We start from the raw sequence: 24,000 nt of genomic DNA, 5'->3' as shown, positions 1-24,000 counted from the left end.
TAGGAGTAGCCTAGCACTCAAAGCTCCTCTACTTGCCAGGTCTGTCTTTTGGGGAAATCCTCAAAATGGTTGCTTCCCAACTGTGAAATGCTCTTTCTCCTGAGTGTAAATATTTATCAGAGGCAACCTAAGGCTTCTGTGTTTTGGCAAACACAGCCTAAGGGTAAGTTTTGTAATACAGCTGCATCTGTACTATAATACAGGGTTTTTTTGTGTAATCTTGAAATCTCTAATAGTGATAGGTTGAACTGTGATGTCATAGAATGCTTCTGAAAGTTTTAATTGTTCACTGAATGAATCCAGCCTATGTGTTGGAAGCTGAAGCTCTGTTTGGCTGAAACAAGAGACATAGGAAAGGAATCTGAGGACTGTAAAGTGGGATGATGACTCATCAGAAGAAAAGCTAAGGGGCAGGGCACTCATAGGCAGAACAGCTGAAGAAAGGGGACAGAACAGGTGGTAGACAGATGAAGGAAAGGCAGAAAGAGTATACAGCTGAAGGAGGAACAAATGAGAAAAGAGATTGCTGAAAAACACCATTTATCCCATTTGTTTAAACTTTGGTAAATCTTAACCATATCATTAAAGCTCTGCACATATATCTGTTAGCTATTCCTATCCCAATTCAGGTACCCTTGTAAACATAGTTGTAAACTCTGTTACTGTTATGCAGATGTCTGAAGTTGTATAAATGATGAAATGTTAATAAATTGGGGTGGGGGAATAGGATTACAAACAGTATATTCAACATTAGCCATTTTCATCAACCTAACAACCTAAAAAATTAATGACTGGGCTTCTATCTTATAGAATTTTTAAATTTTCAGTTAAAAAATCTATAAAAGCTTTCTTCCCATTCTACTATTGTGACTTACTACACTTTGGTAACCGTGAGAATTCATTCCCTGATTTAACACTCAAATCCTTTTTCTCATATATAATTCTTATGAAAAATTGATTTTCCAGCATTAGGTCATGTGACTAGATCCTAATCACATGAATATTAGACTGTTAGGTCCTCAGTGCAAGGACCTATCCTCTTGTACTCTGTAAAATGTCATGCACATTGATGGCACATATTTCTACTAATACTACTAATACTGTACTGAATGCTTCTGTTCTGATCTGCATGAGTAACAATTTCTTACAAAAAGGGTTTAAGAACTGACATATTAATGTATTTTTCAAATGAGAGACAAAGGAAGAAATTTTCGCTTACAGTGAAGCAAGAAACAAATGTTTCTTTCTGTCCTAAAATTGGAGTGCATACTCAGAAATAGCCAACCAGACATAGTGCATTTTTGCTAAATACAAGCTCTGTGTTTAGAGGCAATATACCTCTGAATACCAAACACTGGGAATAAATAATAAGGGAAAGCGTTTGCTTGTATGTCCTGCTTGCCAACTTTCAGAGGAATCTTAGCCACCCGCTGTTGGAAACAGGATGCTGGTCTACATTGTACCATTGGGACTCTCCTTATGTTCTTACATTGAAATGGATTCTGCAAGGCGGGTCCACTTGTGCACAAAGCTAATCAGATGGCCAGTACTTTCACCCACTTTCACAGTATCAGTCACTTTTGGGGGGGATGGAGATGATTCAAAGTACCCCATTCCTATGTCCCCATCAATAAGTGATCATTGCACTTTTACATAAAATACATTTAAGCCTGCACCTTGTTCTTGAGGTGCAATATGGTTGTCAATGCAGATCAGATAGTTGAAGGGAGCCATTTTTAACCAAATTATGTTCCAATGTAGCATTCATTCTGAATTATGGATGTGGGAAATTATATTTTTTTAAAAACGACAAAGATTCTGCACAAATGATTGTGCTTACTGCCTGCTACAGTAAGGCAATGCCACTCTTATGTCAGCAGTGTTGCAGGGATATTGACCTTAGTGTTGCAAACAGATCTGGCAGCTCAAATGATCAACATGCCAAGGTTCAAATGCAGCATGTTTATAACCAGAGAAAATAAATGATTCCTAGGAGAGAGAAAAAACTTTTTGAGCAGCTGATTGCATTTTATGGACTTAAAATAGCTGATATCATCAGTGTGCTACACATGGCAGAGAGAAATAACTAATTAACAGGGAATTCCCTATGAAAACATAATTCTAAAGCATTTTGGCTTCACATTTCAACAGATGGACTGCAGAAGATACTAGAGGGGGTGGGAAACCAAGCTGAGCCAACTAAGTGATGGTTTTCTAGCCGAACCAGAAAATATTTTTATTCTTATTTTGACAAATCTGAAAAGAATTCAGAGCCAACATTTCCAAAGATAGGAGCCTGCAGAAAGGCTTCTAAATTCACACTTCCAAATCCAAGACCCCATGTAAGTGGCTTGATTTCCCCCCAAACATAATGACAAACAGTCCCCATTGATTTCCCCACAGCAGAGAGAATGCTTAGAGACAGATAATGAAAGGGTGTGAGCCTACCATCCCCAGAAGGCTCTAGGGGAAAACCCTAGTCAGATAGTTAATTTAAGTGAATTGATCATGTGTCCCAAGCATTTGAAGCCAAAATCTTAAGTGAAGGAAAGTAGAACTTTGGCTGTTTCTATGTTATCATGTAAAGTCTATGAGGTCCAGTGTGTAAAAGGCTGGGTTTGGATCCCGCATCCTCTCCTGATGGAGGACTGTGTAGTACACACCACGTTCAGTCAGACAGTCATCCGCAAACTGGAGGATTAGGGTCAACTGAATTCTACTACTGAGCAAAGACCCTTTCCCATCACAACTCTACCTGCAACCACTTTTCACTGGATTGCAATAGCTAGGTGCAATGCAGGGAAAATTTAATGCCTTTCTATTTCATTGATTTCTATAGTATTTGAACATGCTTAGTTTCCTTGGGATTGCGTCCGCTATTCTTGTAACTCCATAGTGCCAGATGTAGACCAGAAAATAGGTACTGATATAGTGAAAAATAACAAATAAATAAAAATGGAACAATTTTGAGCCAAAACAAAACTGGATGAGTTATTTCAACTATTTCAGATTACCATTCCAGATGCCAAAAATAAAAAACAAGAAATCACCCATCTATACCAGATTTGATTTTATTAGCTCCAAAGTAAAGCTAGTCTGACTGCACTGCTAATAACACATACCTGTTCCTTTGTAACGGATGGAAGTACAGCCTTGCAATTAGTTGATATCTATCCTAGTTCTTCATCACTGGAGCTGGCAGAGTATACAAAATTGACCTAAAGAGAAAAACAAAGGAGGCGTGTTTTTAACTTTGTGGCTTTTAAAAAGCATATTCTAGAAGATTACTATGTAGTCTCTACAAAAGCACTCATAAAGCAGTAGTATAATAGGGAGCATTCAAAATCCATATTAGAACAATACCTTTATCAGGCTTACCAAAATATTACAGAATAGTGTGCAATACTCTACTGCAATCTGTCAGAAAAACAGTAATGCACAGTGGGAAGAAAAAACTTTGATTTTTAAGCCATGAAATCTACATCTAATCATAGCCTTAGGATGAAATGGGAGAGGTGGTACCAGGCATTCAAATGAGGCTATGCTGGTATATTTGCACATATATCGTACCTGCTGGTAACAAGAAGCATAACAATGGCTTGTTCTCCATCTCTTAAAACATAAGAACTTACTCTAAGCAGGCAACAGAAACAACAAAAAGCCCTGTGACACCGTAAAGGCTAACATATTTATTACAGCATAAGCTTTCATAAACTAGATCCCACTTCTTCAGATGCATGAAATGCTATCCTCAGTTGGTATGTGTATGTGTGTATATATATATATTATAAGAGGGGGGTGTTAAAAAGCGTAAACAGTGGGGTCAAGTGTCAATGGCATGCAAAAATGTAGTTGGTGACCATTCAATTACAGCTTAAATGTACACAAAATAAGCACAGTGATCATTTGCAAGTACAGTAGCTATAGAATGATCCTACAGGTACCCAATTCTCAATGGCTTTACAATCAAACACCAGCACTTTGAATCAGGGCTAGAAGTAAGCGAGCATTAACTGCTTAAACCAGGGATGGTAAACCTGTGACTTGCCAGATGGGAGTTGGAGTCCAACTCCCATCAGACCAAACTAGTATGGACAATGGTAATTTGAGTATTTATTTTGATTATTTAATTTCTATACCACTTAATATACTAAAAATATCGCTACACAGTGTACAAAATAGTGAAGCAACAGACAACTTAAACAAAATATTACAAAAATATGCACTTACATATAAGAAGTAATACAAAGCTACAAATATATAAATCAGTATCAATTCGTTTTCCTTTTGACACACTCTCTCTCTCCGCCTCCTCCAGGTTCTCACCCAAGGTCCAAACAAACTCTCAGCTCACCCAGAAAAGTCTCACAACAAGAAGAGTTCCTGGAAACAGCAGACATCATCCTAGTCTCTCACTTGAGGCTTGCTTTTTATGGGCAGACCCAAGCTGGGTGCCCACAGCTGTGTCCCATTCAGCTGTCTACAACCAGTTCCAAGTACATCAGCTTTATTGAGCTTTCCAGAGGGACCAGAGGATGGGAATAGGGGTCTCTGCCACTTACAGCTCTTTTTTCAACCTCTGTCCTCTCCTCCTTCTCCCCTAGCTGCTTATTATTCAACACAGGGTCCCCATTCCTAGCTTAAGCACAAACAAGGTGCTTACCTGACCTCCCTCCCACTACCTGATCCTAGTTAGCAATCTTGCAGCTGTATTCTTGCTGTACTTTACAGCAACTTGCAACACTTTGGAAAACTGCTGCAAGGCTACTTGCGCTTCTGAAGACAGAGTTGGATCTAGGAGTATCCCCAAACCACAGATGTCATTCTTTAGAAATGCAACCCCATCCAGAATAGGTTGGAATACCACCAGCCCACACAACCAAACTGACCACCAACATAACCTCCACCTTTTCTTATACACTTAATTACCAATCCCAGTCATTGGTTCAGCATTTTCACCACCTGACCAGAATTAGATGAAATAGGAAAAGCAGGAATTTCTGTGTCATTCACATATGCTTGACGCCACACTACAAATCTCTTGATGACTTGACTTAGCAGTTTTCACAAAGATACTGAACAGCAGTCTCATGAAGATGGGGGTTAAGATCAGTTGTCTAGAAAGACAATTGCCTAGAAATGTTTTTTATAATAATTGTTTTCCCCACCAAACCATCGGATTACCTGTAAATGCAGAAAGCCCCTTAAATATTAGATTTGGTCCACCTTTCAGGCATTTTCTGTACTCCATTTCAGCAAGTTATGTCTTTCCCTCTGTGCTTAGCGTTTCTGATCACCTACAGTCTCAGGGACTAATCCTACAATTTGGCAGAGTGAGGCACACACCTCAGGTGGTGGATTTCTGATGTACTATGAAAGATCACCTATTTGCCAATTAATAAGTTTATTATATTTGTTTTATACATTTACTACCATAGAGCTATCTTGCCCTCTCCATAGGCTCCTAAATCTATGGTTTGAGAAGCTGAGATCTAAAGAACTACTTAAGCTTATACAGCACAGTGGAGTCCTTTATTCCCCTCTTAAACTCCCTACAGTTTCAAAAGAGATTTGCTGTGCAGCATGGTGTGAGGCTAATGTTCAAGAGAAACAAATCTAAAGCCTCCTTGGGTTCATGGAACTAGTTTCACAGTTGTTTGGATCCTGGCCAGTATTGTCCCAACTATGTGACAATGTTAAGAGTTATGCATTACAAAGCTGTGCTGTATACCTGCTAATACAGTGAAATACACACAGCTTTCCCACAAGCACACCCACACCCCATCTCATGTACAATATAGAAATACACTGAGGTAAGCCCTGGTTACCAGCAGGTATATGTGCAAGAGTCAGACACGACTAAATGACTAAACAACAACAAAGCCCTGGTGAGCCCAAAGTCTCTAACAAGTCTGAATGACATACACAAGCAACAACAAAAAGGCTATTTGAGCTTCATGTTACAATTTTAGCAAGTACTCAACACAGTTCTGTAGCAAGTGCACATTATAACTAATATATGAAGCAGTCCTAAAAATTTGATTAATAGAAAGGCAAGATAGAAGCATATTAAATAAATAAATTAAGGCAACATTATTTTTGTTACCATCCTGAACTTGGCCATTGCAGGCTCTCTGACCCGGCTAATCAAGAACTTAGGGGGAACTGTAAGCTGACCTTTATGGAAAAGAAGTGATGATCTCTGGCACTATTAAACAGTCCTTGCAGTATGATCCTATATATGCTTGTTTGGAAGTAAAACCACAATCCTATACACTCACACTTGGGAATAACTCCTACTGTATCAGTGGGGTATATACTTCTGAGTAGGCATACACAGGCTTGCTCCATGAGTCTCAAAGAATTAAATGGAGAATTAACTTCCTATTATACATGTTTAGGATTGCACTGCAATCAAATGAGATTTTTCCTCCTTCTAAGTACACCTAATAGTGTAGCCTTTGTCTGTACACTTTCTACAATAGTTTTGTATTATAATGCACGAAGGAATACTTTTGGAAGGGTTAGCATGCATGTCTATTTCAAAAAGAATGCAGGCACAAACAATCCTTGGTGTTTGAATCAGGATTTCCCACCAAGCACTCATTTTCTGTTGGAAACAGGTGTGCCTGCTACCTTTTCATATTTACAGCTCTGAAGCCACAGGTGTGCACAACAGTATCTTCTGGAAGTAGTATGAGATCAAGCCATATTGGTAATGGAAAAAAGAGGCCAAAGAACACTTATTAGAAGCATATCTCAACTTAAGAGCTCCCCAAACCACCCAATCACACATACAAAAAAAGAGAACACTGCCAAATGCTCAGCAGTAGCTCCATATACCTGTCCATTCACTGTTTACATTTTAATGGAAATTCTTTTCCATCCTTAACACAGCATGCTTTAGAAGCCAAAAACAAATGCTGCATCAATGGAAGATGAATTTATGTTGACCTTTACCAGGAAAGCACTGTAAGACAGAGCACTTAAGCATTTAGAGTGCAGTACATCTTCACATATTATGCAGCTCCATGGCAATAGGGAAAGTGCTAACCCAGTAAAGTTACCCAGGGGACATAAAATGAAGTATATAAAACTCTCTAGCGGAATGTTATATAATATTCCCAAGTCAGGATTTGCAACTTTTGAAGACTTCTTTGTTCCATCTGGACAGGGGGGAGATTTGTGGATTGAGAATTCAAAATATATATTTTTAAGTGACACAAATATAGACTTGCTTTCTTTTAATGCCTAGCTACAAATCATAAGAGAAAATATTAGTGTTAAAACTGAGCTTATACTCCTTAAGTCTCTATCACCAAAGTTAAGTCCATTCATTCAAATAAAACAACTCCAGAGTACAGTATGTGATTTGCAACTTGAGTTTAAACCTAATAATTAAACTGTTTCAAGAGTATGTATTTCCTGCATGAAAAGTTAAATATTACATGTACTTGAAAACTGCAACCAAAGATTTAACAAGCTATTTAAATATGAATGTGTGCTGAGTGGTATGAAAAACTCGCCACCTCCAACCTTCACATTCTTGCTAATAGCACTTTTAAGTCCACCTTCCCACAAAGAACACACACAACTATCCTGTGTTTAGGTCCAGAGAGAGGTTTTCCTTTTAGCTGCTCACAATGCTATTTATCTGTTCTTTACATCAACTCACCATCCCTCACCACACAGAATCTCTAGTCTAGAATAGGGATTCCCAGCATCCAGAAGATGTAAACTAGAATCCCCCTCATTCTTGACCATTTGCTATGGTTGGCCACCAGACTGGCCACCCCAGGTCTAAATTGTACATGGTTTCACCCCATACCAACTGAACCACTGCTTCCCTTGACAAGGGCCTGCCCAAAACATTGGGCTACCTGAAGCAGATAGTGCCTCTCTGTACTTCGTGTACAAAAGCCACCGAGACTGGCAGTTTAGTATCACTTCAACACTGACAATGGGACAACACCCTCCATGATACCTGAGTGCAACAGGCTAGCTTAGAAGGCACAGGGTAGCCTCACTTTGCCGTGCCCTTGATAGTTCATCCAACAGGAGTAAACAGTATGTGAACTCCAACACATAAACACATACAGCACACAAAGGCTTCCAACGCACTGTACTTCCAATTCTTGTCTCAAGAAGTCACTATTCAAATGCTAAGGAGTGGCTTATCCAAGGCCACCATTAAACTCACACCCACCAATCTGCCCCGTTAGATCGAGAAACACAGTTGCGAGCTCATTACATTCCTTCATAGGTTTGAAACCTGACCTCCCGACCCTTTCTTCATTTTACTCAGTTTCATCTAGAAAACCAGTTTCCTAAACCACTTCTTCAACTGATGAGTGGAAACCTTCAACTGGGCTGCTCACAACCCTACCTGCAATTGGCGGTATTAGCATTATCACTTCCATTTCCTTATTTAGGAATGAGGTACTTTTTAAGAAGTAGGGAAATAAAAAGAATAAAATATGTGGGAATAACTAAAACCAGGGCAAATCATTATTTATATAGTGTGTGTATGTGTGTGTATAAAGTGAATCCCAAAGTGATGTATAACTCAAATCTCCTTCAAGCACCTCTAAACTTGGGATTTGAACCTTGGCCTAAGGCAATAATTATAAATCCAATTATAATAAACTCACTTTTCTCCCTCCTAACCTACGTAGAGAATATTTATTTTCTTATGCTGTTTTTTCTGGGGGGGGGGGGACCCCTTTTCTCACGCGGGCTTCCCGATTCTTCTTTTCCGCAGGGTCTCTTCTCTTGAACACCCACCCCTTGGGCTGGATCCAGACTCTGCCTTGCGTCAAAGGAGTTGTTAAGACGTTAACCCCAGCCGAGCGCGGGGACGTTAAAAAACGCCGCGACGCAATGATGAATGGGGTTGCTGGGCCGGCATCTTAAAAGCCCAGGCTTTGGCTTCTCTTTTAACTGTTTCAAACTGACAGAGCCATAGATCACACAAACGCGCCCGCTAAAAGGAGAGAGGCATTTGGCCATTTCGCTTAAGAAAATCACGCGTGCACGAGCCTGCTCAGCCTCTCAGCGTCTTCCGAGAGGAGGACCGGGCTCTTTTCTCACGCGCACCTGCGTAGGCATATGTGACAGAAAACGAACCGCGGGATACTGAAAAAGCAGCAGCTCTCAGCCATCGCCCGTCCCCCTCGGCACAAAGCGCGCGGGCGCTACGCCTCCAGCGCTTTGCAATCACGCCTAGAAGAGGCTGAAGCGCTTGCGCATGCGCAGAATTTCCCGTTGTTTGGCGCGCGCGGCCGCGGCTCTTCCTGTTCCCCTCCCCCACCCACCCTTTCTCTCTTTCTCTTTCTCTTTTTTTTTTTCTCTCTCTCTCTCTCCTCCTTGTGGAGAAGTTGGCGCGCTGCCCGCTCAGGCATTCAGCGCGAGCTCCTCAGGGATCAGCAAGCAAAGTCACAGTCTGCACAAACAGAGCTTTCAAATTCATAAAATTCATAGGATTTTTCACAAATGAATGAACACAATTTTCTACCAATTTCCTCATTATGCAAATATGCAAAATATCAAATTTAGGCCAATTAGGGTCCTCCACAGTCCCAAATTCACCCGTTTAAGCCATAATTGCAGAAACTATCAAATAATTACGGCCGCTAATTGGAAATATTTGTGACAGATACAACAAATTCTTGCACAAATTACATTTCATTTTAGGAACCACTGCGCGCCACTGAAATTTTATCGAAGTCTAATTTAACTTACATAATGAGTTGAATTGAGTACTTGTTATCAAATTTGAGCAATTCATAGCTCCGTAATGTGGAATGATCAAATAAATTAAAAGGGAATTTATTCAATATTTTTGTTGTGATCCTTTTTTTTCGAAACCATTGCTATTTTGTGGGGAATTTCCTTCCTCCTCTCGCTCCCGCTGCCTGAGGTGGCTGACATCTGTCATAAAAAAAATATATTTTAAAAAAACAAAACAACCACCCCACCAGCTGCAGTGGGAAGGAGGAGGAGGGAAAGCAAGCAGCAGCAGCAGCCGCGAGCTGCCCTGATAGCTGACAGAAGAGGAAGGGCAACATTTCCAGTCATGGTTCCTTCCTCAGCGCTATCATTCTTAGCCCAGAGAGAGAGGCAGCGAGAAATCATAATACAAACATGCTCGACTTTCCTGACGGGGAGGAGGTGGCGGGGAATAAAAAAAAACCACCTCGGGATTTATTTCATTTACACTTCCGGGTGAATGGCGAGAACAAGAAGCGTGACTTGTGTGAACGGAATTGTGCTGACACCCTAAGCGCCCTTTCCCCCCGCCTGGCCCCGGGAAACTAAAAGGCGCTTCCCCTCAACTGCCTGCTCGATTCGAATTCCATCGCCACCCTTAGCCCACCCTGTGCACGTGACTGTTTCTCGCCAATCCGATCTTAGGGTGAAGGCTTCAAACTTAACGCACTTTTGGGGGAGGGAGCTGAATGCCAGCCTTAAAGATCAGGGTCTTTGGATGCCCACGAGCGTCTTTATCTGCCATTGTTTCCCATTTCTTGTTCGCCTTATCCCTAAAGTTACAGTTCTAGACACAGGCTTTTAGGGGGGGGGGAATGTCGTGGCAAGGAAGCCCTACATTTAAACAAAAAGCAAAACCACCCCCTTCTAACGGGGTGATATTATATCGATCAGAAAAGGTTTTGTGATGTGTGTCAGGCTCAACCTTCGGCGAGTCTCTCGTTAAGGGAATGCAGCCGAACGCCATTGGTTGTGTTCCCATGTTGTTTTAAGGCCATCCAATCGATCGGAATAAAATATTTTTGGCATCCAATCTGGATTAACGCACTTCCAGACAATCTAGTCTTGCGGGATGCAGGCCTTGTAGCCAGTCAAAATTCCCATTTTAAACAGAGGATAACCTGTTTACATTTTGAGGATAGCCTGTTTACATTCATGGATTCATCCAGAGAATATTTATATGTATATAAAGATGTAATCTTATATATTAGTTAAGAGTGTGATTAACCTTTGCACAAACACATGTGAATTGCTCACCCAGCCAGTTATATCAAAACAGACTTCTACATATACTGTAATTTATGGGTATATATGGAATTATATGTCCAATAATTGTATATATTAGCAATGTATACTCTTCACAGCGGCCACTATTCAGTAGTGAGCCACACTTTCTTAAATCCACTGATATTAATGGAATTTCAGTGCATAACACTGTGCTCTGAATTATGGCCAGTTTGTTAGTGCCAATGTGATCTACTCAGTACTGACATAACTATATATAATTATATGCAATACATATATTATGTACATGATATACATAATATATGCACTTCCTTAGTCAATGGTCAGAGAGGAGTTTATTATTATTGGCCCATTTTGCAGAAAATTCCTTAAATAGGAAAAAATGTGTAAGCCTCATAATACAATAATGCAATATATGGCACTCTATATATATGTATACAATGTGTGTGCTTGTACTATTATATATAACTTGCATTTATCTCTGTATACCCCTGAGTTGCCCTCTCAGGAGAAGGTCAGCTCCCTGGCCAGAGACGTTATTTTTCTTCCTCACCGCCATTCTCACATCCACACACGCACCATTTTTAACTGCCTGTGGCCTCGTTGGCGGATTATAAATGTCTTCTTCTCGCTGTGATTTGTTTAATCCGTGGAAATGGTGCTGGTCCTATGTAAACAAGCCAAGTGCGGAATGAAGGCAGCCACCCATGCGTGGCCAGCCTGCCTATTTGTCAGAAAACCTTCATAAATACTGAGCCGGGGCTGGGCAAGGATGTGATGTCTCCATTTTTGCCAGGAAAGGGCACGAGGAAGACAAAGCGAAGCAGTGCGCCGTGTAACCTTTAAGGGACAGATAGAGTGTTGTGCTGCTCTTCGCCAGAGACTCGCTCGCTCGCTCGCTCCCCTCCCTCTCCCTCCCTCTCCCTCTCGGTAATTCACCGCCAGCGAGGATGGATGACGGGTTATCCAGAGTATCTAGACCCGTTTCTGCGTGCAGCATGTATGTGTGCAAAGACAAAGTGACGAAGACAGTCCAATAATATCTTCGTCCCTGAACCATTCTGCAATCCAGCTCTAATTGTCTGGCAAGCTGACACGCTCGCATCCAGTTGTGGGGCTTTTGTGGGGTTTGGAGCGGAAAACGTGGCCCATCCAGCTTGGTAGGCGCACCCAGAAAGCGTCGGATCATTCTATGAAGAAATTCGCCTTTCTTTCTTTCTTTTTTCAGAGGTTTACTTTTTCAGTTATCCGTGTTGCTGGACAATACCTTATTATTTTCTTAGGCTCTGCTTCGCATTGATCCGATCTTGTGTCCGCTGGAGATTTTAAGAGAAACACATATGTGTCTGATCAGAGCAGCAATTACCTCCTGTAATTATTACAGTCCTTATTTATTACAAAAAAGTGAGAAAATGTCGAGTATTAAAACGTGAAAGCAGCTATTAATCAAACCTTTACACCTTCTTTAGCTCAGGCGTGATGGTGGGTATTATCATAAATCTACTCTGATAGTAACACAAGAATAATGAGTTCAGTAATGATAGCGATGATGATGATAATGATTTTAACCAACAAAGAATAGTGTAGATTTATTGCTAATAACGTGGTACAGGAACCTCTTCATTAAAAATTACCTATATGTACTCCTCATGGTTGAAGATGAGATTGCCAGGAGTTGTTTGGGTGCGTTATGGCGCTCCAAACAACTGCTAAGGAGCAGCAACTTGAACTACACTAGGCGAATGATGACCCGGAACTACTTATAATGCCGATTTCTAAAGTAGGCAGCTTGATATACACTGTCCAGAAACGCCCCTAAAGAATTCGGCTTAGTTCTCGCCTTTCCCCTACCCACCCGCAGTAGGAGAGCTAATTCGGGTATAACCTCCTCCATACACACGCACGCACATACACGTGCGAACGTGTTATGCCCCAGTCAGAATTATTAACAAGATTCTTGGAGAACACATGCATGAATCTGGCCTTGTTTAGAGAAAGCGAGGCAGAATTGTGAATGCCGAAAGGCACACTTGGCCCCAACCCTGCGAATGAAATATACCCACCTCCCAAGCTACAGGGAAGCAAGTCTTCTGCACAAGACTTTAACTCTACTTGCTTATAAGAATCTTGGTTTAGCTCAGCAAATTTGAAAATATTTGCATTCAGGGGAGGGAGCAAAAACAGCTCTCCCCAAAACTTCAAGGGGGTTCATTGATTATTATTTTTTGTTTTGAGTGGAAGATCGACCTGATTCTGGCGTGGTAGATTTTAGTTCGTCGCTGTTTCATTGCCTTTACGGGAAGGACTGTGGAGTAAATGTACTGGGGTTGTATATTGCTGAGTTCGTAGGAATTATTGGCTTCTGTGTTTAAGAGGATGGGGGGGAGGAAGGCTTGGTGCAAAGGAGATGAGGGTTAGACAAGCGCTCCGTACAGTTTGAGGATACACACACCTGAGCCATTACAGCGCACAGAATTAATCAGTATTTGGGGACCTAACAGACAATGGGGGCTTGCTGTCATGTCTTCGCCTCGCCACAGAGCAAACGCAAAGGCAAGTCGGCGGCAGCGCCTGCGCTCATGCGCTCCTTCCACTAAAAACAATAAAGGTCATTTTCTACTGAAGTCTGACGTGGATGCTCAAACACACACACAGGCTTTGTGGAGTTTATCCTTATATTTAAAGTTTAAAGTCTTCACGAATTTTACAGGTATTCAGGTAAAGGCCCCTCACCCCAATTCAGGATATTTGGAAAATAAACTCACTACTGGGTCTGCTGCCACCATTGTTTTATGCATTTCATAAGTCTTAATTCCTCTCATCCCTAGTTTTAAGGAGTTATATCGACATTATTTCACAGGTATTGAATGTTACCCAGTCGATACGTTTATTTTAGCTAGTTATGTTCCACCACCCATTTAAAGGGGTAGAGATGTTAGTGGTTTGTTTGCTTTTTAAATTATCTTTCTTGTTCTCGGGTTTGTTTGTTTGTTTTTGATATTTTATCGCAAATCTGGAGAGAACATTTTTTTTTTTTTACAAAACACCATGAGCTAATAAGATTGAATGTAAAATAATTTATATATCACCCATTAACAAAACCCTGATTCTCCAGAATCGCCAAGGAAGTAGGCAGAATACCTGGGAGTATGTCACAGAGACTTACAATCATATCATTGTTGAATTAGCGTTCGGAGGAAACTTAAAGGACATCTAGTCTGCCCTACTGCTCAGTGCTCACTTACTTGAGGAAATCCAAGAGCCCTTATTACAATATCAGTAGTAATTTGGCTATTTACCTCAGAGAAACGTGACTTAACTCTCTCTCTAGCTGCTTGTGTGTATTGCAGGAGGCTGTAGCAGGTAAAGATTCAGGCTTTGTCGGGTCTCTGGAGAGAGTGACGAAAAATAACCACCTCCTCCCCAGTTATACTCCTCTCTCTATTATTTTAAGAAATATCGGCCTTTAAAGTGATAACAAAATTTCCAAGATTGATTCACGATGCGCCCAATATAATACTGACATAATTGCCTTGTGTTACATAATAAACAAAACATCTGTAGCATTATAACCTTGGTGATGAGTTATGAAACCAAGGTATGGGCCAATTAGCTGGCTGGTATTTTTATTTTTTTTTAAAGTAAGACTCTATAAACATCGGTTTTAAATTGTCCTAATTAGTAACTTGCTCATTAATTAACTTTCTGATTAATTGTGTAGCAATCTAATTTGCAGATGAGGCACTTCAACAGTAATACCTTGTAACTCCTTCGCTTGTCTTTAACATTCTCCAGCATTCAAGGCCGTCTTAGACCGGCTGGCCATTCTAGTTACAAGGGAAACGTGATGGTGATGCTTATTTGAATATGGCAGTAAGAACAGGCCAGGGACAAAGCAGTTGCGAAGAAAATGCGCACTCATGGAAAGAGATTCTCTACCCAGTGAAGCTGGGACGTACAATCATTATTACTATACTATCATTATACTAAGTGCATTATACTAAGTGCATTGTTTTAACTGGATTATGGGACCCGTCGCAATTTTACAGTACAGTCTATCTGAAACTTTTTATATTTTTATGTTGAACTTCACTTATTGCGTCCCCTAATCCAGTTAAGCCAGGTCTTTTGGTCTTGGGCTGCTGTCAAATGTTTAAAAGACTGATGAGACCGCTGTAACTGGAGTTATCCAAACCCGTTCCATAAATTATGCCAGTTACTGTTATGTAACTTTAAAGACCTGATTCTTAATAGATTTACTTGTAAACAAGCCCGATGCACCTAATCGGAACTTACTTTGGAATTGTGTGTTGGGGTTCTTTTTACTAAGTGACTGGGAGTAATGAATCCATTGACAGCCACAAATTAACAAAAAGGAAAAAACAGCACACACCCAACACCAAACTTTCAAGCCAGTTCAATTGATTTCAAGGAAGCCTCCTTTCAGCTAAGCGTGCTTAAGGAAGCAATCTTCAAATGCGACTTTTAATCGGATGAGTACGATGTTGGTGGCACCGTTGTCAGGCTGACTTCACCTCTGGTTTCGAGGAATGCGCTGAAGGTGATTCCTCCCAAGCCATGCATTATTCTCTCGCCTCATTTAGGCGAGAGAAACTCTTCGCTTCTTTTTATACCTTCCACTTGCCACCACTATCGAGATTCTTAAATCAAGCGACTAATTGAACCATTAACCAGTTACATTCGAGTCAGTTAATCAACTTAAAACCCAAACTGGGATGCTAATGGGTGGTAATAACAGATCAGATTCTCTCTGTATATTTCATGCTATTTGTGTGTGTGTGAAGGTGCAATGTAGCTTTAGCATTTCCCTTCTCAACCAGTAACCTTTTCTCCTCCCCCCCCCCCCAATTTTGTTTTTCTTACCCCAGGTGATTATGAGAAGCTGGAGGTAATGTAATAACACCAGACAATAAAGGAATAGCGGGCGACATGTAAACCACAGGGTTGGCTGGAATTGAAATATCTCATGGATGGTTTGATATATTTGCATCAGAAAGCCGGGCAAGATTTTCCCGGCTTCCCCCGATTGGCTGCGTTTCCCCCACCAGAGCTATTGTGGCCCGGGTTTGTCTGTGGGGGGAAGAAAGCAAGAGAGAGAGAGAGAGAAGAAAAGCCTTTCCCCCTTATGGCAGATCATTCTCTAAGTGAATAGAGATGAAGGCAGGGATATTAAGTGACTCTATAAAACATCCCGGACACAATTGTGTGATTGATGGAGGACAAAGTGGGAACAGCAGGACACACGATCCTGGGAGAAGGCGCGCTGTCAATGCGAGAAACCCATCTCTGGAAACAGCTTCTCCTGGAGGAGTTTGCAGTCTATTTGTATGAGTAATCAGCTGAGCCCCCTCTCTGTCAGCCGTGTTTACTCACTGATTTTCTCAACAAGACAACCATTGACACTGGATGGATGGGGCTAATCTGGCGCAGAACTGGCGGCTTTGCAGAGGCTACAGGTCGAAAATGGAGCGCCGCGCCAGCTTCACCTCGCCTAATCTAGCGGCTAATATTTATTAGAGCCAATTTAGAGCGCTGCTCTCGCAAAGAGCAAGCAAAGGCGCGGCTACAATTAATAACGCCACCATCGCCCATCAGATGAATATAGAAATATAGGACGGCGAGGAGAAGGAGGGGGGGTGCTCGGGAGAAATCTATAACCCCCCCCCACACTCTCCCCCCAAAAAAGTGGTCTGCTGCCAAAGGCTCCAAGAAATGCCCAAAGCAACTCCCGGGGAAAGCGCTTGGCGAAGCGCGTTTGCGCGGGTCCTGCGATTCCTTCGCCATTGTGCCCAGCGAGGGGGAGGGGGCGGGGGGGGCGGGGAGACATCCGCTTGCTCCATGGTCTTTTGTGTTGCAAAGATGCGCACCTCCAGCTTCCACTGGCTGCCCGGAGCACCAAATAAATATAGGTTAGTCCTAGATTCAAGCGTTTACACACACATTTGGGCCATAAACATATATTGCCTCCCTACCAATATTTACCCTTGTGATTACAGTCCGGAAGGAAGAGAGAGGCACCCGGAGAACGAACACACACACAAACGGGAGGGTAACGTAGCAAAATTATCTACAAACTGAAATGGATATGAAGTATATCTTAGATCGCTGGTGTACATCATTAACAATGCTCTATGGTCATGTGTGCACATTCCCCTCTATTTGTGTCTGCCTATACAATAATAATGGGTGCCTGGCCCATTAATGTATCTTTATCTGCAACAGACATACAGTACAAGGAGAGTCACTTGCATAAAGGGTTTGCTGGTACATTGGAGAGGGCTCCTTGATTACCCACCTGGAATAAGCGGGCAAGTTGCATATCAACATCTGTTCGACTAAACGCATTACATGCACAGGCTGGGGTTATTTGCGTGATACAGATGCTGATACTACACACATGGACACACCAAAATGGAATTATGCAAACTGTTATATATGTATGTAATATGAACATCTGTTATATTAATGGCTCATATAAATGCACATACACAATGCCAGAGTAGCCTTAGTGGATGGAATGTGGATTCAAATCCAGGATACAAATCCCTTACAGCCCTCAAATGTGCATATTGCATTGGGCAAATCACCATCTTCCCTATTGATCTTGGACTTCCCAATGCTGGCGGGATAAGAAGTCCTGTTCTGAGTTCATGGGCAGGATCAATAAATAAATATATTATATAGTGTGCTCTCTATTTTATACATAGTACATAATGCATATTGATCACATGTAATATATGTGTTTATATATACACCCATGCATAGAATGTATGCCAGTATCATGCATGCATGAAGTATGCATTTCTCTGTTGTACACACATCAAATTTTGCATATATAGTAGTTATTGCATGATAATAGGCACCCATCACACATACTGCCGAAGATTAGCCACATTGGCTTGTTGCAGCAAAAGCTAGCAAGATTCTTGTGACACTTGGAAGATTGATTGGGGCCTGAGCTCTTGTGGTCTATAGTCTGCTTCATGAGAGACATAAAGTGGCCTGGAATGCAAAAATGCCTGAATTAAGCACTGTATATTCATGTGTGTACTATAAGCTTCTGTACAGATTCAGAACACACACTTGTACATTGCATGTTAGGGATACCATAATACATGGATGACCATCTGAGGAGTCTTTGCACATTCAATATTTATCAGAATATAACAAACATTCCCACACATATCATCACAGTCACACGTCATGTGTGGGGGGGTGTGAGTGTGCAGTTCATAGATTATAGACATCATATACATTAATCTGCCCCAAAGAACTGCCGGTGTGTCTCGGATTAGGATATCTCTTTCTATACTCTACTCTGGGTGGTGTGGGTCAAGGGGCGGGGGGGGGGGAGAGATTCCATCATTGCAGAGGGTTGGACTAGATGACCCTCTGGGTCCCTTCCAATTCTACAATGCTATGATTCTATGACAAACTAGTTGCTGCCATGTCTGCTGACGGCTTCTTAAAGGTTAAAGGAGAAAGTCGCAGGGATCCTCCTCACCCGGGTCCGAACTCTTGAAAGGGAGGGTGGGGCTTTAACCTTTCCGTCTCGCCACCCTGCGCCAGATATTTGCTGGGGGGCAGGGGAAGCTCCCACTCTCCCAGATGAAAGCCTTTTCTTCCAACGCCCTGGGAGCAAAGGGTTAAAGCCCTCTGCCTCTCAGGGTTTCCCCGCGCCTGCTATTTTAGAGTCTTGCCGGGGTGGGAAACACGTCGCCCGCCGGCTTGCTGCTAGTCTTGCTTGGCCCCAACTTTACGCCGCCCTCCCGACAGAGGGAAGAGGGTCCGGGAGGCCAGGCGCCGCGGCTGCCGTTCTGGCGCAGAGCCTGGCCGGCCGCCGCCTTGCCCTTTGCAGCGGAGTGCGGCCCGGGCGCCTCTCCTGCTGTCCCCCCGGCGGCCGCTCGGCGCTAATTGCTCGGCTCCCTGCCTGCCCACACCTCGGCTAATTCCCCGCTTCTCATTCTGCGGGGAGGCGGCGGCTGGGCGGGCGGGGAGCAGCGGCGCCACGCCGGCCCCTCCTCGGAGCGCGCGCCTGATTCCGGCGTGTGGCGTCCATCAAGGCCTCCCTCGAAAGGGCGGTTCGCTAAATTAGCAGCTTGGCTGTATAATCAGGCTCTGGCCGTCGAGGCCGCTGAGCTCGCCCGTAGAACCAGGTGAGGCTGCAGCGTCTAATGGGCTGGGAGGTGTGACGGAGATGCTAAGTTGGCAATTAAACCTCACCGATATCATTCGATCGCGATTTTAGGGCAGCGTCAGGTTATTACCGCTAGAGGGGAAAGAAGGCGAGCGAGATCTCTTACATATAAAAGCAGATCGGCATTAAAATTAGGGGAAAGTTGACATCACTCTAAAACGCTTCGGCTCTCGCTTTCCTCGCTGGGATCTGTGAGGCCCCAAAACATGTTGAAACGCATTTTTATGTTTATTTCTGTTTTGGCTCCCGCCGAGTATACGCTTATAAAAATGCCGGTGAGTTTGACCGGATCCCCCTAAGAATCAAGAGCCTCATCTAATTTTTTTTTCACACGCAAGTACACACCCTCCTGCAATGTAGGAAAAGTCCTATGAAAAATAGATAAAGTGACCACATGACCCAGATGTGCGTCCCTAAGTGCTAATGCGTATACACGTTAGAAGATACGCGCGCGAGTTTTTCCCTCGTGCTGGGGGCAGGGATATTGATCATCTGAAAAAGGCGGGGGGAGAAAGAGAGAATAGTATTTGTAGTGTAAGCCCCTGAGAGATGACACTTAGATAGATTTACTCGCCCTTGGTTTGTCAGGATAAGAGAAGCCTGGAGGAATGGAACGCTTGAGAAGAAAGAGTTAAAAGTAAACTTAATTTAGAGGTGAAAACAAAAGGAAAGGGTAAACATTTAGAGAAAAGGTTACTTAAAGTGTAGCTCTGAGCGCTGAGACTCCTAACTGAAAAGCGCTGCTTGTGCCATACAAAGCTCAGCAGCATCACCTCCCTCTGAAATTTCCTTTCAAGTGTAAACACGTTGGGTTGCCTGCCTGTTAATGTACCATTTAAATATATTAACCCATGTACATACTCTATTTAAACAGCTCTCTTCACTAGAAAATATTTTTTCCACATTTAAACTTGAAGGCCATTTTCTATTTATTCCAAGGAAAAAAAATGTCCCATGGTGTTTGATGCACTTAAATACCTAAATTGAAATATAACCGAAAAATATTATTAGCTTTATCTGCTGACACAAGGGAGGCAGGTTAAAGTATTTTTCATTTAATTTAATAGTGAATACAGCACTTAAGACACTTGATGATTTATTGATCAAATAGAAATCAGGGCATCCAACAGCTACTTATTTAATCCCCATTCCCACAATTAAATATGATTTCCCTCCTCCCTTCCCCACAATTTGTGCACCCAGCCTTAAGGCTGTCAAAGACTGGAAAGGGTTTAGAGACTCTTAGAAGATTATAAATCTCTTCCCACCCACCCCTTCCTTCCCTCTATGAAGGATGGGCAATCCATATGAACCTCCATTGAACTGTAAACAGGATTTTAATGGACAGTAATGGCTCTGTGATTTTTAGCTATTGTTCCAAAATGACCACCATGTTTATGGTTCTTGTTTAAAAAAAAACAATTCAGAAAATTAGAATTAAATAAGTAGCTGTTTGATGCCTGGTAAAAAGGGCTTCAGAAGGTTTTGCAGACACATTGTTTTTACCTCTTGGTTGCATGGTAGTTCAGGTGATTAATTCACAAAAGTAAACTGGGGTACCTGTTATATATGAGTAACTGAAGTCTTATTTTAATGTAATGTGGGCTAGAGGGCTGCTCTATTAGGGCAAAGTTAATTTACAGTTAACATAGTATGGGTGCTGAGCTGGGGCTGATGGGAGTTATGGTCCAAAAGATTTGGAGGACACCAGTTTGGCAAAGGCTGCCAATATCTACCTTCTGTTCCCAGCTCATGAAAATGGTGATTGTTGTCTTTGTAAAGCACTATGTACACCATAGGGCTATATAATAATAAGTGCAGAAAAATGTAACAGAGCCTAAATGAGGAGAGTAAGGTCACATCCATTGGCAGGCCTTAAGTTGGGGTCCTATACTGTAGTGAGAGCGTAGGACTCCCTCTAAAATCTATGATTCTAGGAATGGTTTCATTGACCAACCTAGCATCACTTTGCTTACTGTCCCAAACCAAATTCTATTTCTAACCCTATTTCTACCATCCAGTGACAATCCTACACTACACTCCCTGATTTGTTTCCTCTAAGAGTTATATGCTCTATTGGCATGACCCATGGCACTCCATTTTTTTAAACACAGCTTTTAAATGAAAATTAATAAAAACTATTTAACATGGTTGCATTGAGATCTAGCTTTGTTTACATTAGAGCTTATGACATGCAACAATTACATAAAATTTAAAATAAACTATAAACAATGAGATAAACGTTTCTGGATATATCAACAAAATTGTGTCAAAGTATGTATGCCAAAATTACTACATATATGAAATGATGGATAATAACGGGTATTGCTTAGATTGGTGACCATAAATCAAAGTTATTTTGCATCAGTAACAATTAGAATTTATAAAGTTAAAAGATTCGCAGTACTTCTAAGTTCTGACTAGGGCTTCAAGTACATTTGAAATATCACTTTTAGCAACATAGTACAAGTTTAGTCCAGCAAATAAGAGTGATGCTCTTAGACCCAGTCGTACAGAGACAACAGTATTATAACTTTGAGGACAAATATGAGAGAGATTATGGTGATTAAGATCAAGAGCTCTGATCTGGAAATTCCCATTTCAAATATCAGATCTGCCATGAATATACTGGGTGACTTTAGGCCAGGCTTACACAATATGTGATCCATGTAGCACAGTCACATGTTCTCCCTGTTTTGAAGTCCCAGGCAAGAAAAAATAGGAGGTTGTTAATAGAGACCCTGCTTGTATCAATGTTTAAATGCCTGGTGGATCAGGCATTATGTTGACTACTATTCCTTGCTTCAGCAAACTTTATGTAAATAGGTTATTAATAACACTGGCATACCTTAGTATTGAGATGGTGGTTGTGTACACATTGCCATATTAAAACTCTGCTAGCTTGTTCTTTTTCTCAATTCAGATTTTGGAGTTTGGAGTTGGTTTGGAGAAACACATATCAAAACACTATTTCTTAAGAAATGACAGGATAGATATGGACTGTGGCTAAAGCTGTGTGTACAACAATTCAAAAACCAGTGGCAGGAGCACACTGGATGCAGAGCAAACAGGAGTGTGTACACAGATGTGTGGTGTGCAGAGCAAATACTTAAGAAATAATCCCAAAAGAAGTGCTTGTTTTGGCATCACACTAAAATTGGAATGATACACAGAAGATTAAAGTGACTCCTATGCACAAATTACACACACATTTATAAACCATTCCATATTTGTAAATACTTCTAAAGGGGTAATTAGAATATGGCAAAGGAATAACAGAGAGGGTAGGCCTCCCCCCCCCCCCCCCCCGAGAACATAATTCAGATATTCTAAGCTCATCTTGGTAAAGGTTGTTAAGATAGATGAGGAGCCATTGTCCTTGGCAGACTTGAAGCTAGAGACTAACACCATCACTGGTGCTACTTAACATGTATCTATAGGGCAAGCGGCAAGGTCTACCATTTGGCAAAGGGAGGTGGCCATCTCAGAAAGTTGATTTTGGGTGTCATGGAGGGGTGGTTAATTATTATTACTGTATTTTTATTGCTAGTGCTGGGCATCTGTGGAATTTTCTCTCAGCTTTTGAAAACACTTGTCTGCCGTTGGGTACTAGACACCTTGGGGAGAAAAGGAGCAATTTGTCATTCCACTACAGGTTGCAAAGTCCTTTGGGCCAGCCTGAGATGCACATAGTGCTTTACCACACAATTCTATGTCTGTTTACTTAGAAGTTAAGTCCAATAGTTTTCAATGGAGCACTTAATTCCTCATGTCTTGAGAACCACAGCCTGAGAATATTCACAGCATATTGTGCATTATCCAATTGGAATCTATATGTGAAGTGCTTTGGATACTCCAAGTCCACAATTCTGAAGACATAGACTGGGGAATAAGCTCAGCTAATGGTGCAGTCCTAATGAAGTATACTCACAGGGCAATCCTATACAATTCAATGGGGCTTACTCTCAGTTAAGTAAAGTTAAGATTACAGCCTAAGCATAAGAAAGAAGAGCTTGCATAAGACCCCTTAGTTAGTTTGTGGCAGAGTAAAGCAGGTGGCACTGTGGGTTAAACCACAGAGCCCAGGTCTTGCCGATCAGAAGGTTGGCGGTTCAAATCCCCGCGACAGGGTGAGCTCCCGTTGCTCGGTCCCTGCTCCTGCCAACCTAGCAGTTCGAAAGCACGAAATACATAAACAGGTACCGCTCTGGTGGGAAGGTAAACAGTGTTTCCATGCACTGCTCTGGTTCACCAGAAGCGGCTTAGTCATGCTGGCCACATGACCCGGAAGCTGTACGCCGGCTCCCTCGGCCGATAAAGCAAGATGAGCGCCGCAACCCCAGGGTCTTCCGTGACTGGACCTAATGATCAGGGGTCCCTTTACCTTTTAAAAGCAGGGATATCTTGAATCATAACTTGGGCCCATGCATCATGATTTTTAGCATGTTTCCTCAGAAATAAGTCCCACCGAGTTCAAAGGAATGTACTCCCAAGGGTCTGCATTGGATTGCAGCTTTAGGCTTAAAACTACACCAGTGATCTAGGAGTATGTAAGGAAGGAGCCAGTGAGGTATTATAATAGTGGGCATCTATGTCCAAATTCCTACTTGGCCAAAAATCTCACTAAGGCTGGTCCAATATACAGTGGTACCTCGATTTCTGAGCATCTTGGAAGTCAAACAGCTTCTGTGTCCCCCCCCCAACTTTTCCCACTGACTTTGCAGAACACCCGTTGTGCCTCGGTTGTCAAACGTTTCGGAAGTTGAACG

The 24,000-nt window shown here is 42.0% G+C and overlaps 2 long non-coding RNA genes across 8 annotated transcripts in view; one reads left to right on the top strand and one right to left on the bottom strand.

Annotated features, from left to right (window-relative positions):
• Positions 1-10,312, bottom strand: part of LOC310660075 — a 129,945-nt gene extending 119,633 nt beyond the window's left edge. For 4 of the 6 annotated variants that reach the window (XR_014503124.1, XR_014503125.1, XR_014503126.1 and 1 more), the window contains exons 1-2: positions 8,652-9,254; positions 3,123-3,218 (exon numbers count right to left, since the gene is read on the bottom strand). This is a non-coding gene — a long non-coding RNA (uncharacterized lncRNA). Of the gene's footprint in view, positions 1-3,122; positions 3,219-8,651; positions 9,255-9,741 lie in introns of those variants that run through there. The other 2 variants (XR_014503123.1, XR_014503128.1) reach the window with 2 other exon arrangements.
• Positions 1-16,389, top strand: part of LOC310660163 — a 37,830-nt gene extending 21,441 nt beyond the window's left edge. For both annotated transcript variants that reach the window (XR_014503259.1, XR_014503260.1), the window contains one exon: positions 15,903-16,389. This is a non-coding gene — a long non-coding RNA (uncharacterized lncRNA). The remainder of the gene's footprint in view (positions 1-15,902) is intronic.
• The last annotated feature ends 7,611 nt before the right edge of the window (positions 16,390-24,000 follow it).

The sequence above is a fragment of the Podarcis tiliguerta genome, assembly GCF_965153285.1.
Source record: "Podarcis tiliguerta genome assembly, chromosome: 11".
Classification (NCBI taxonomy): Eukaryota; Metazoa; Chordata; class Lepidosauria; order Squamata; family Lacertidae; genus Podarcis; species Podarcis tiliguerta.
This window is presented reverse-complemented; position numbering and strand designations above follow the sequence as displayed.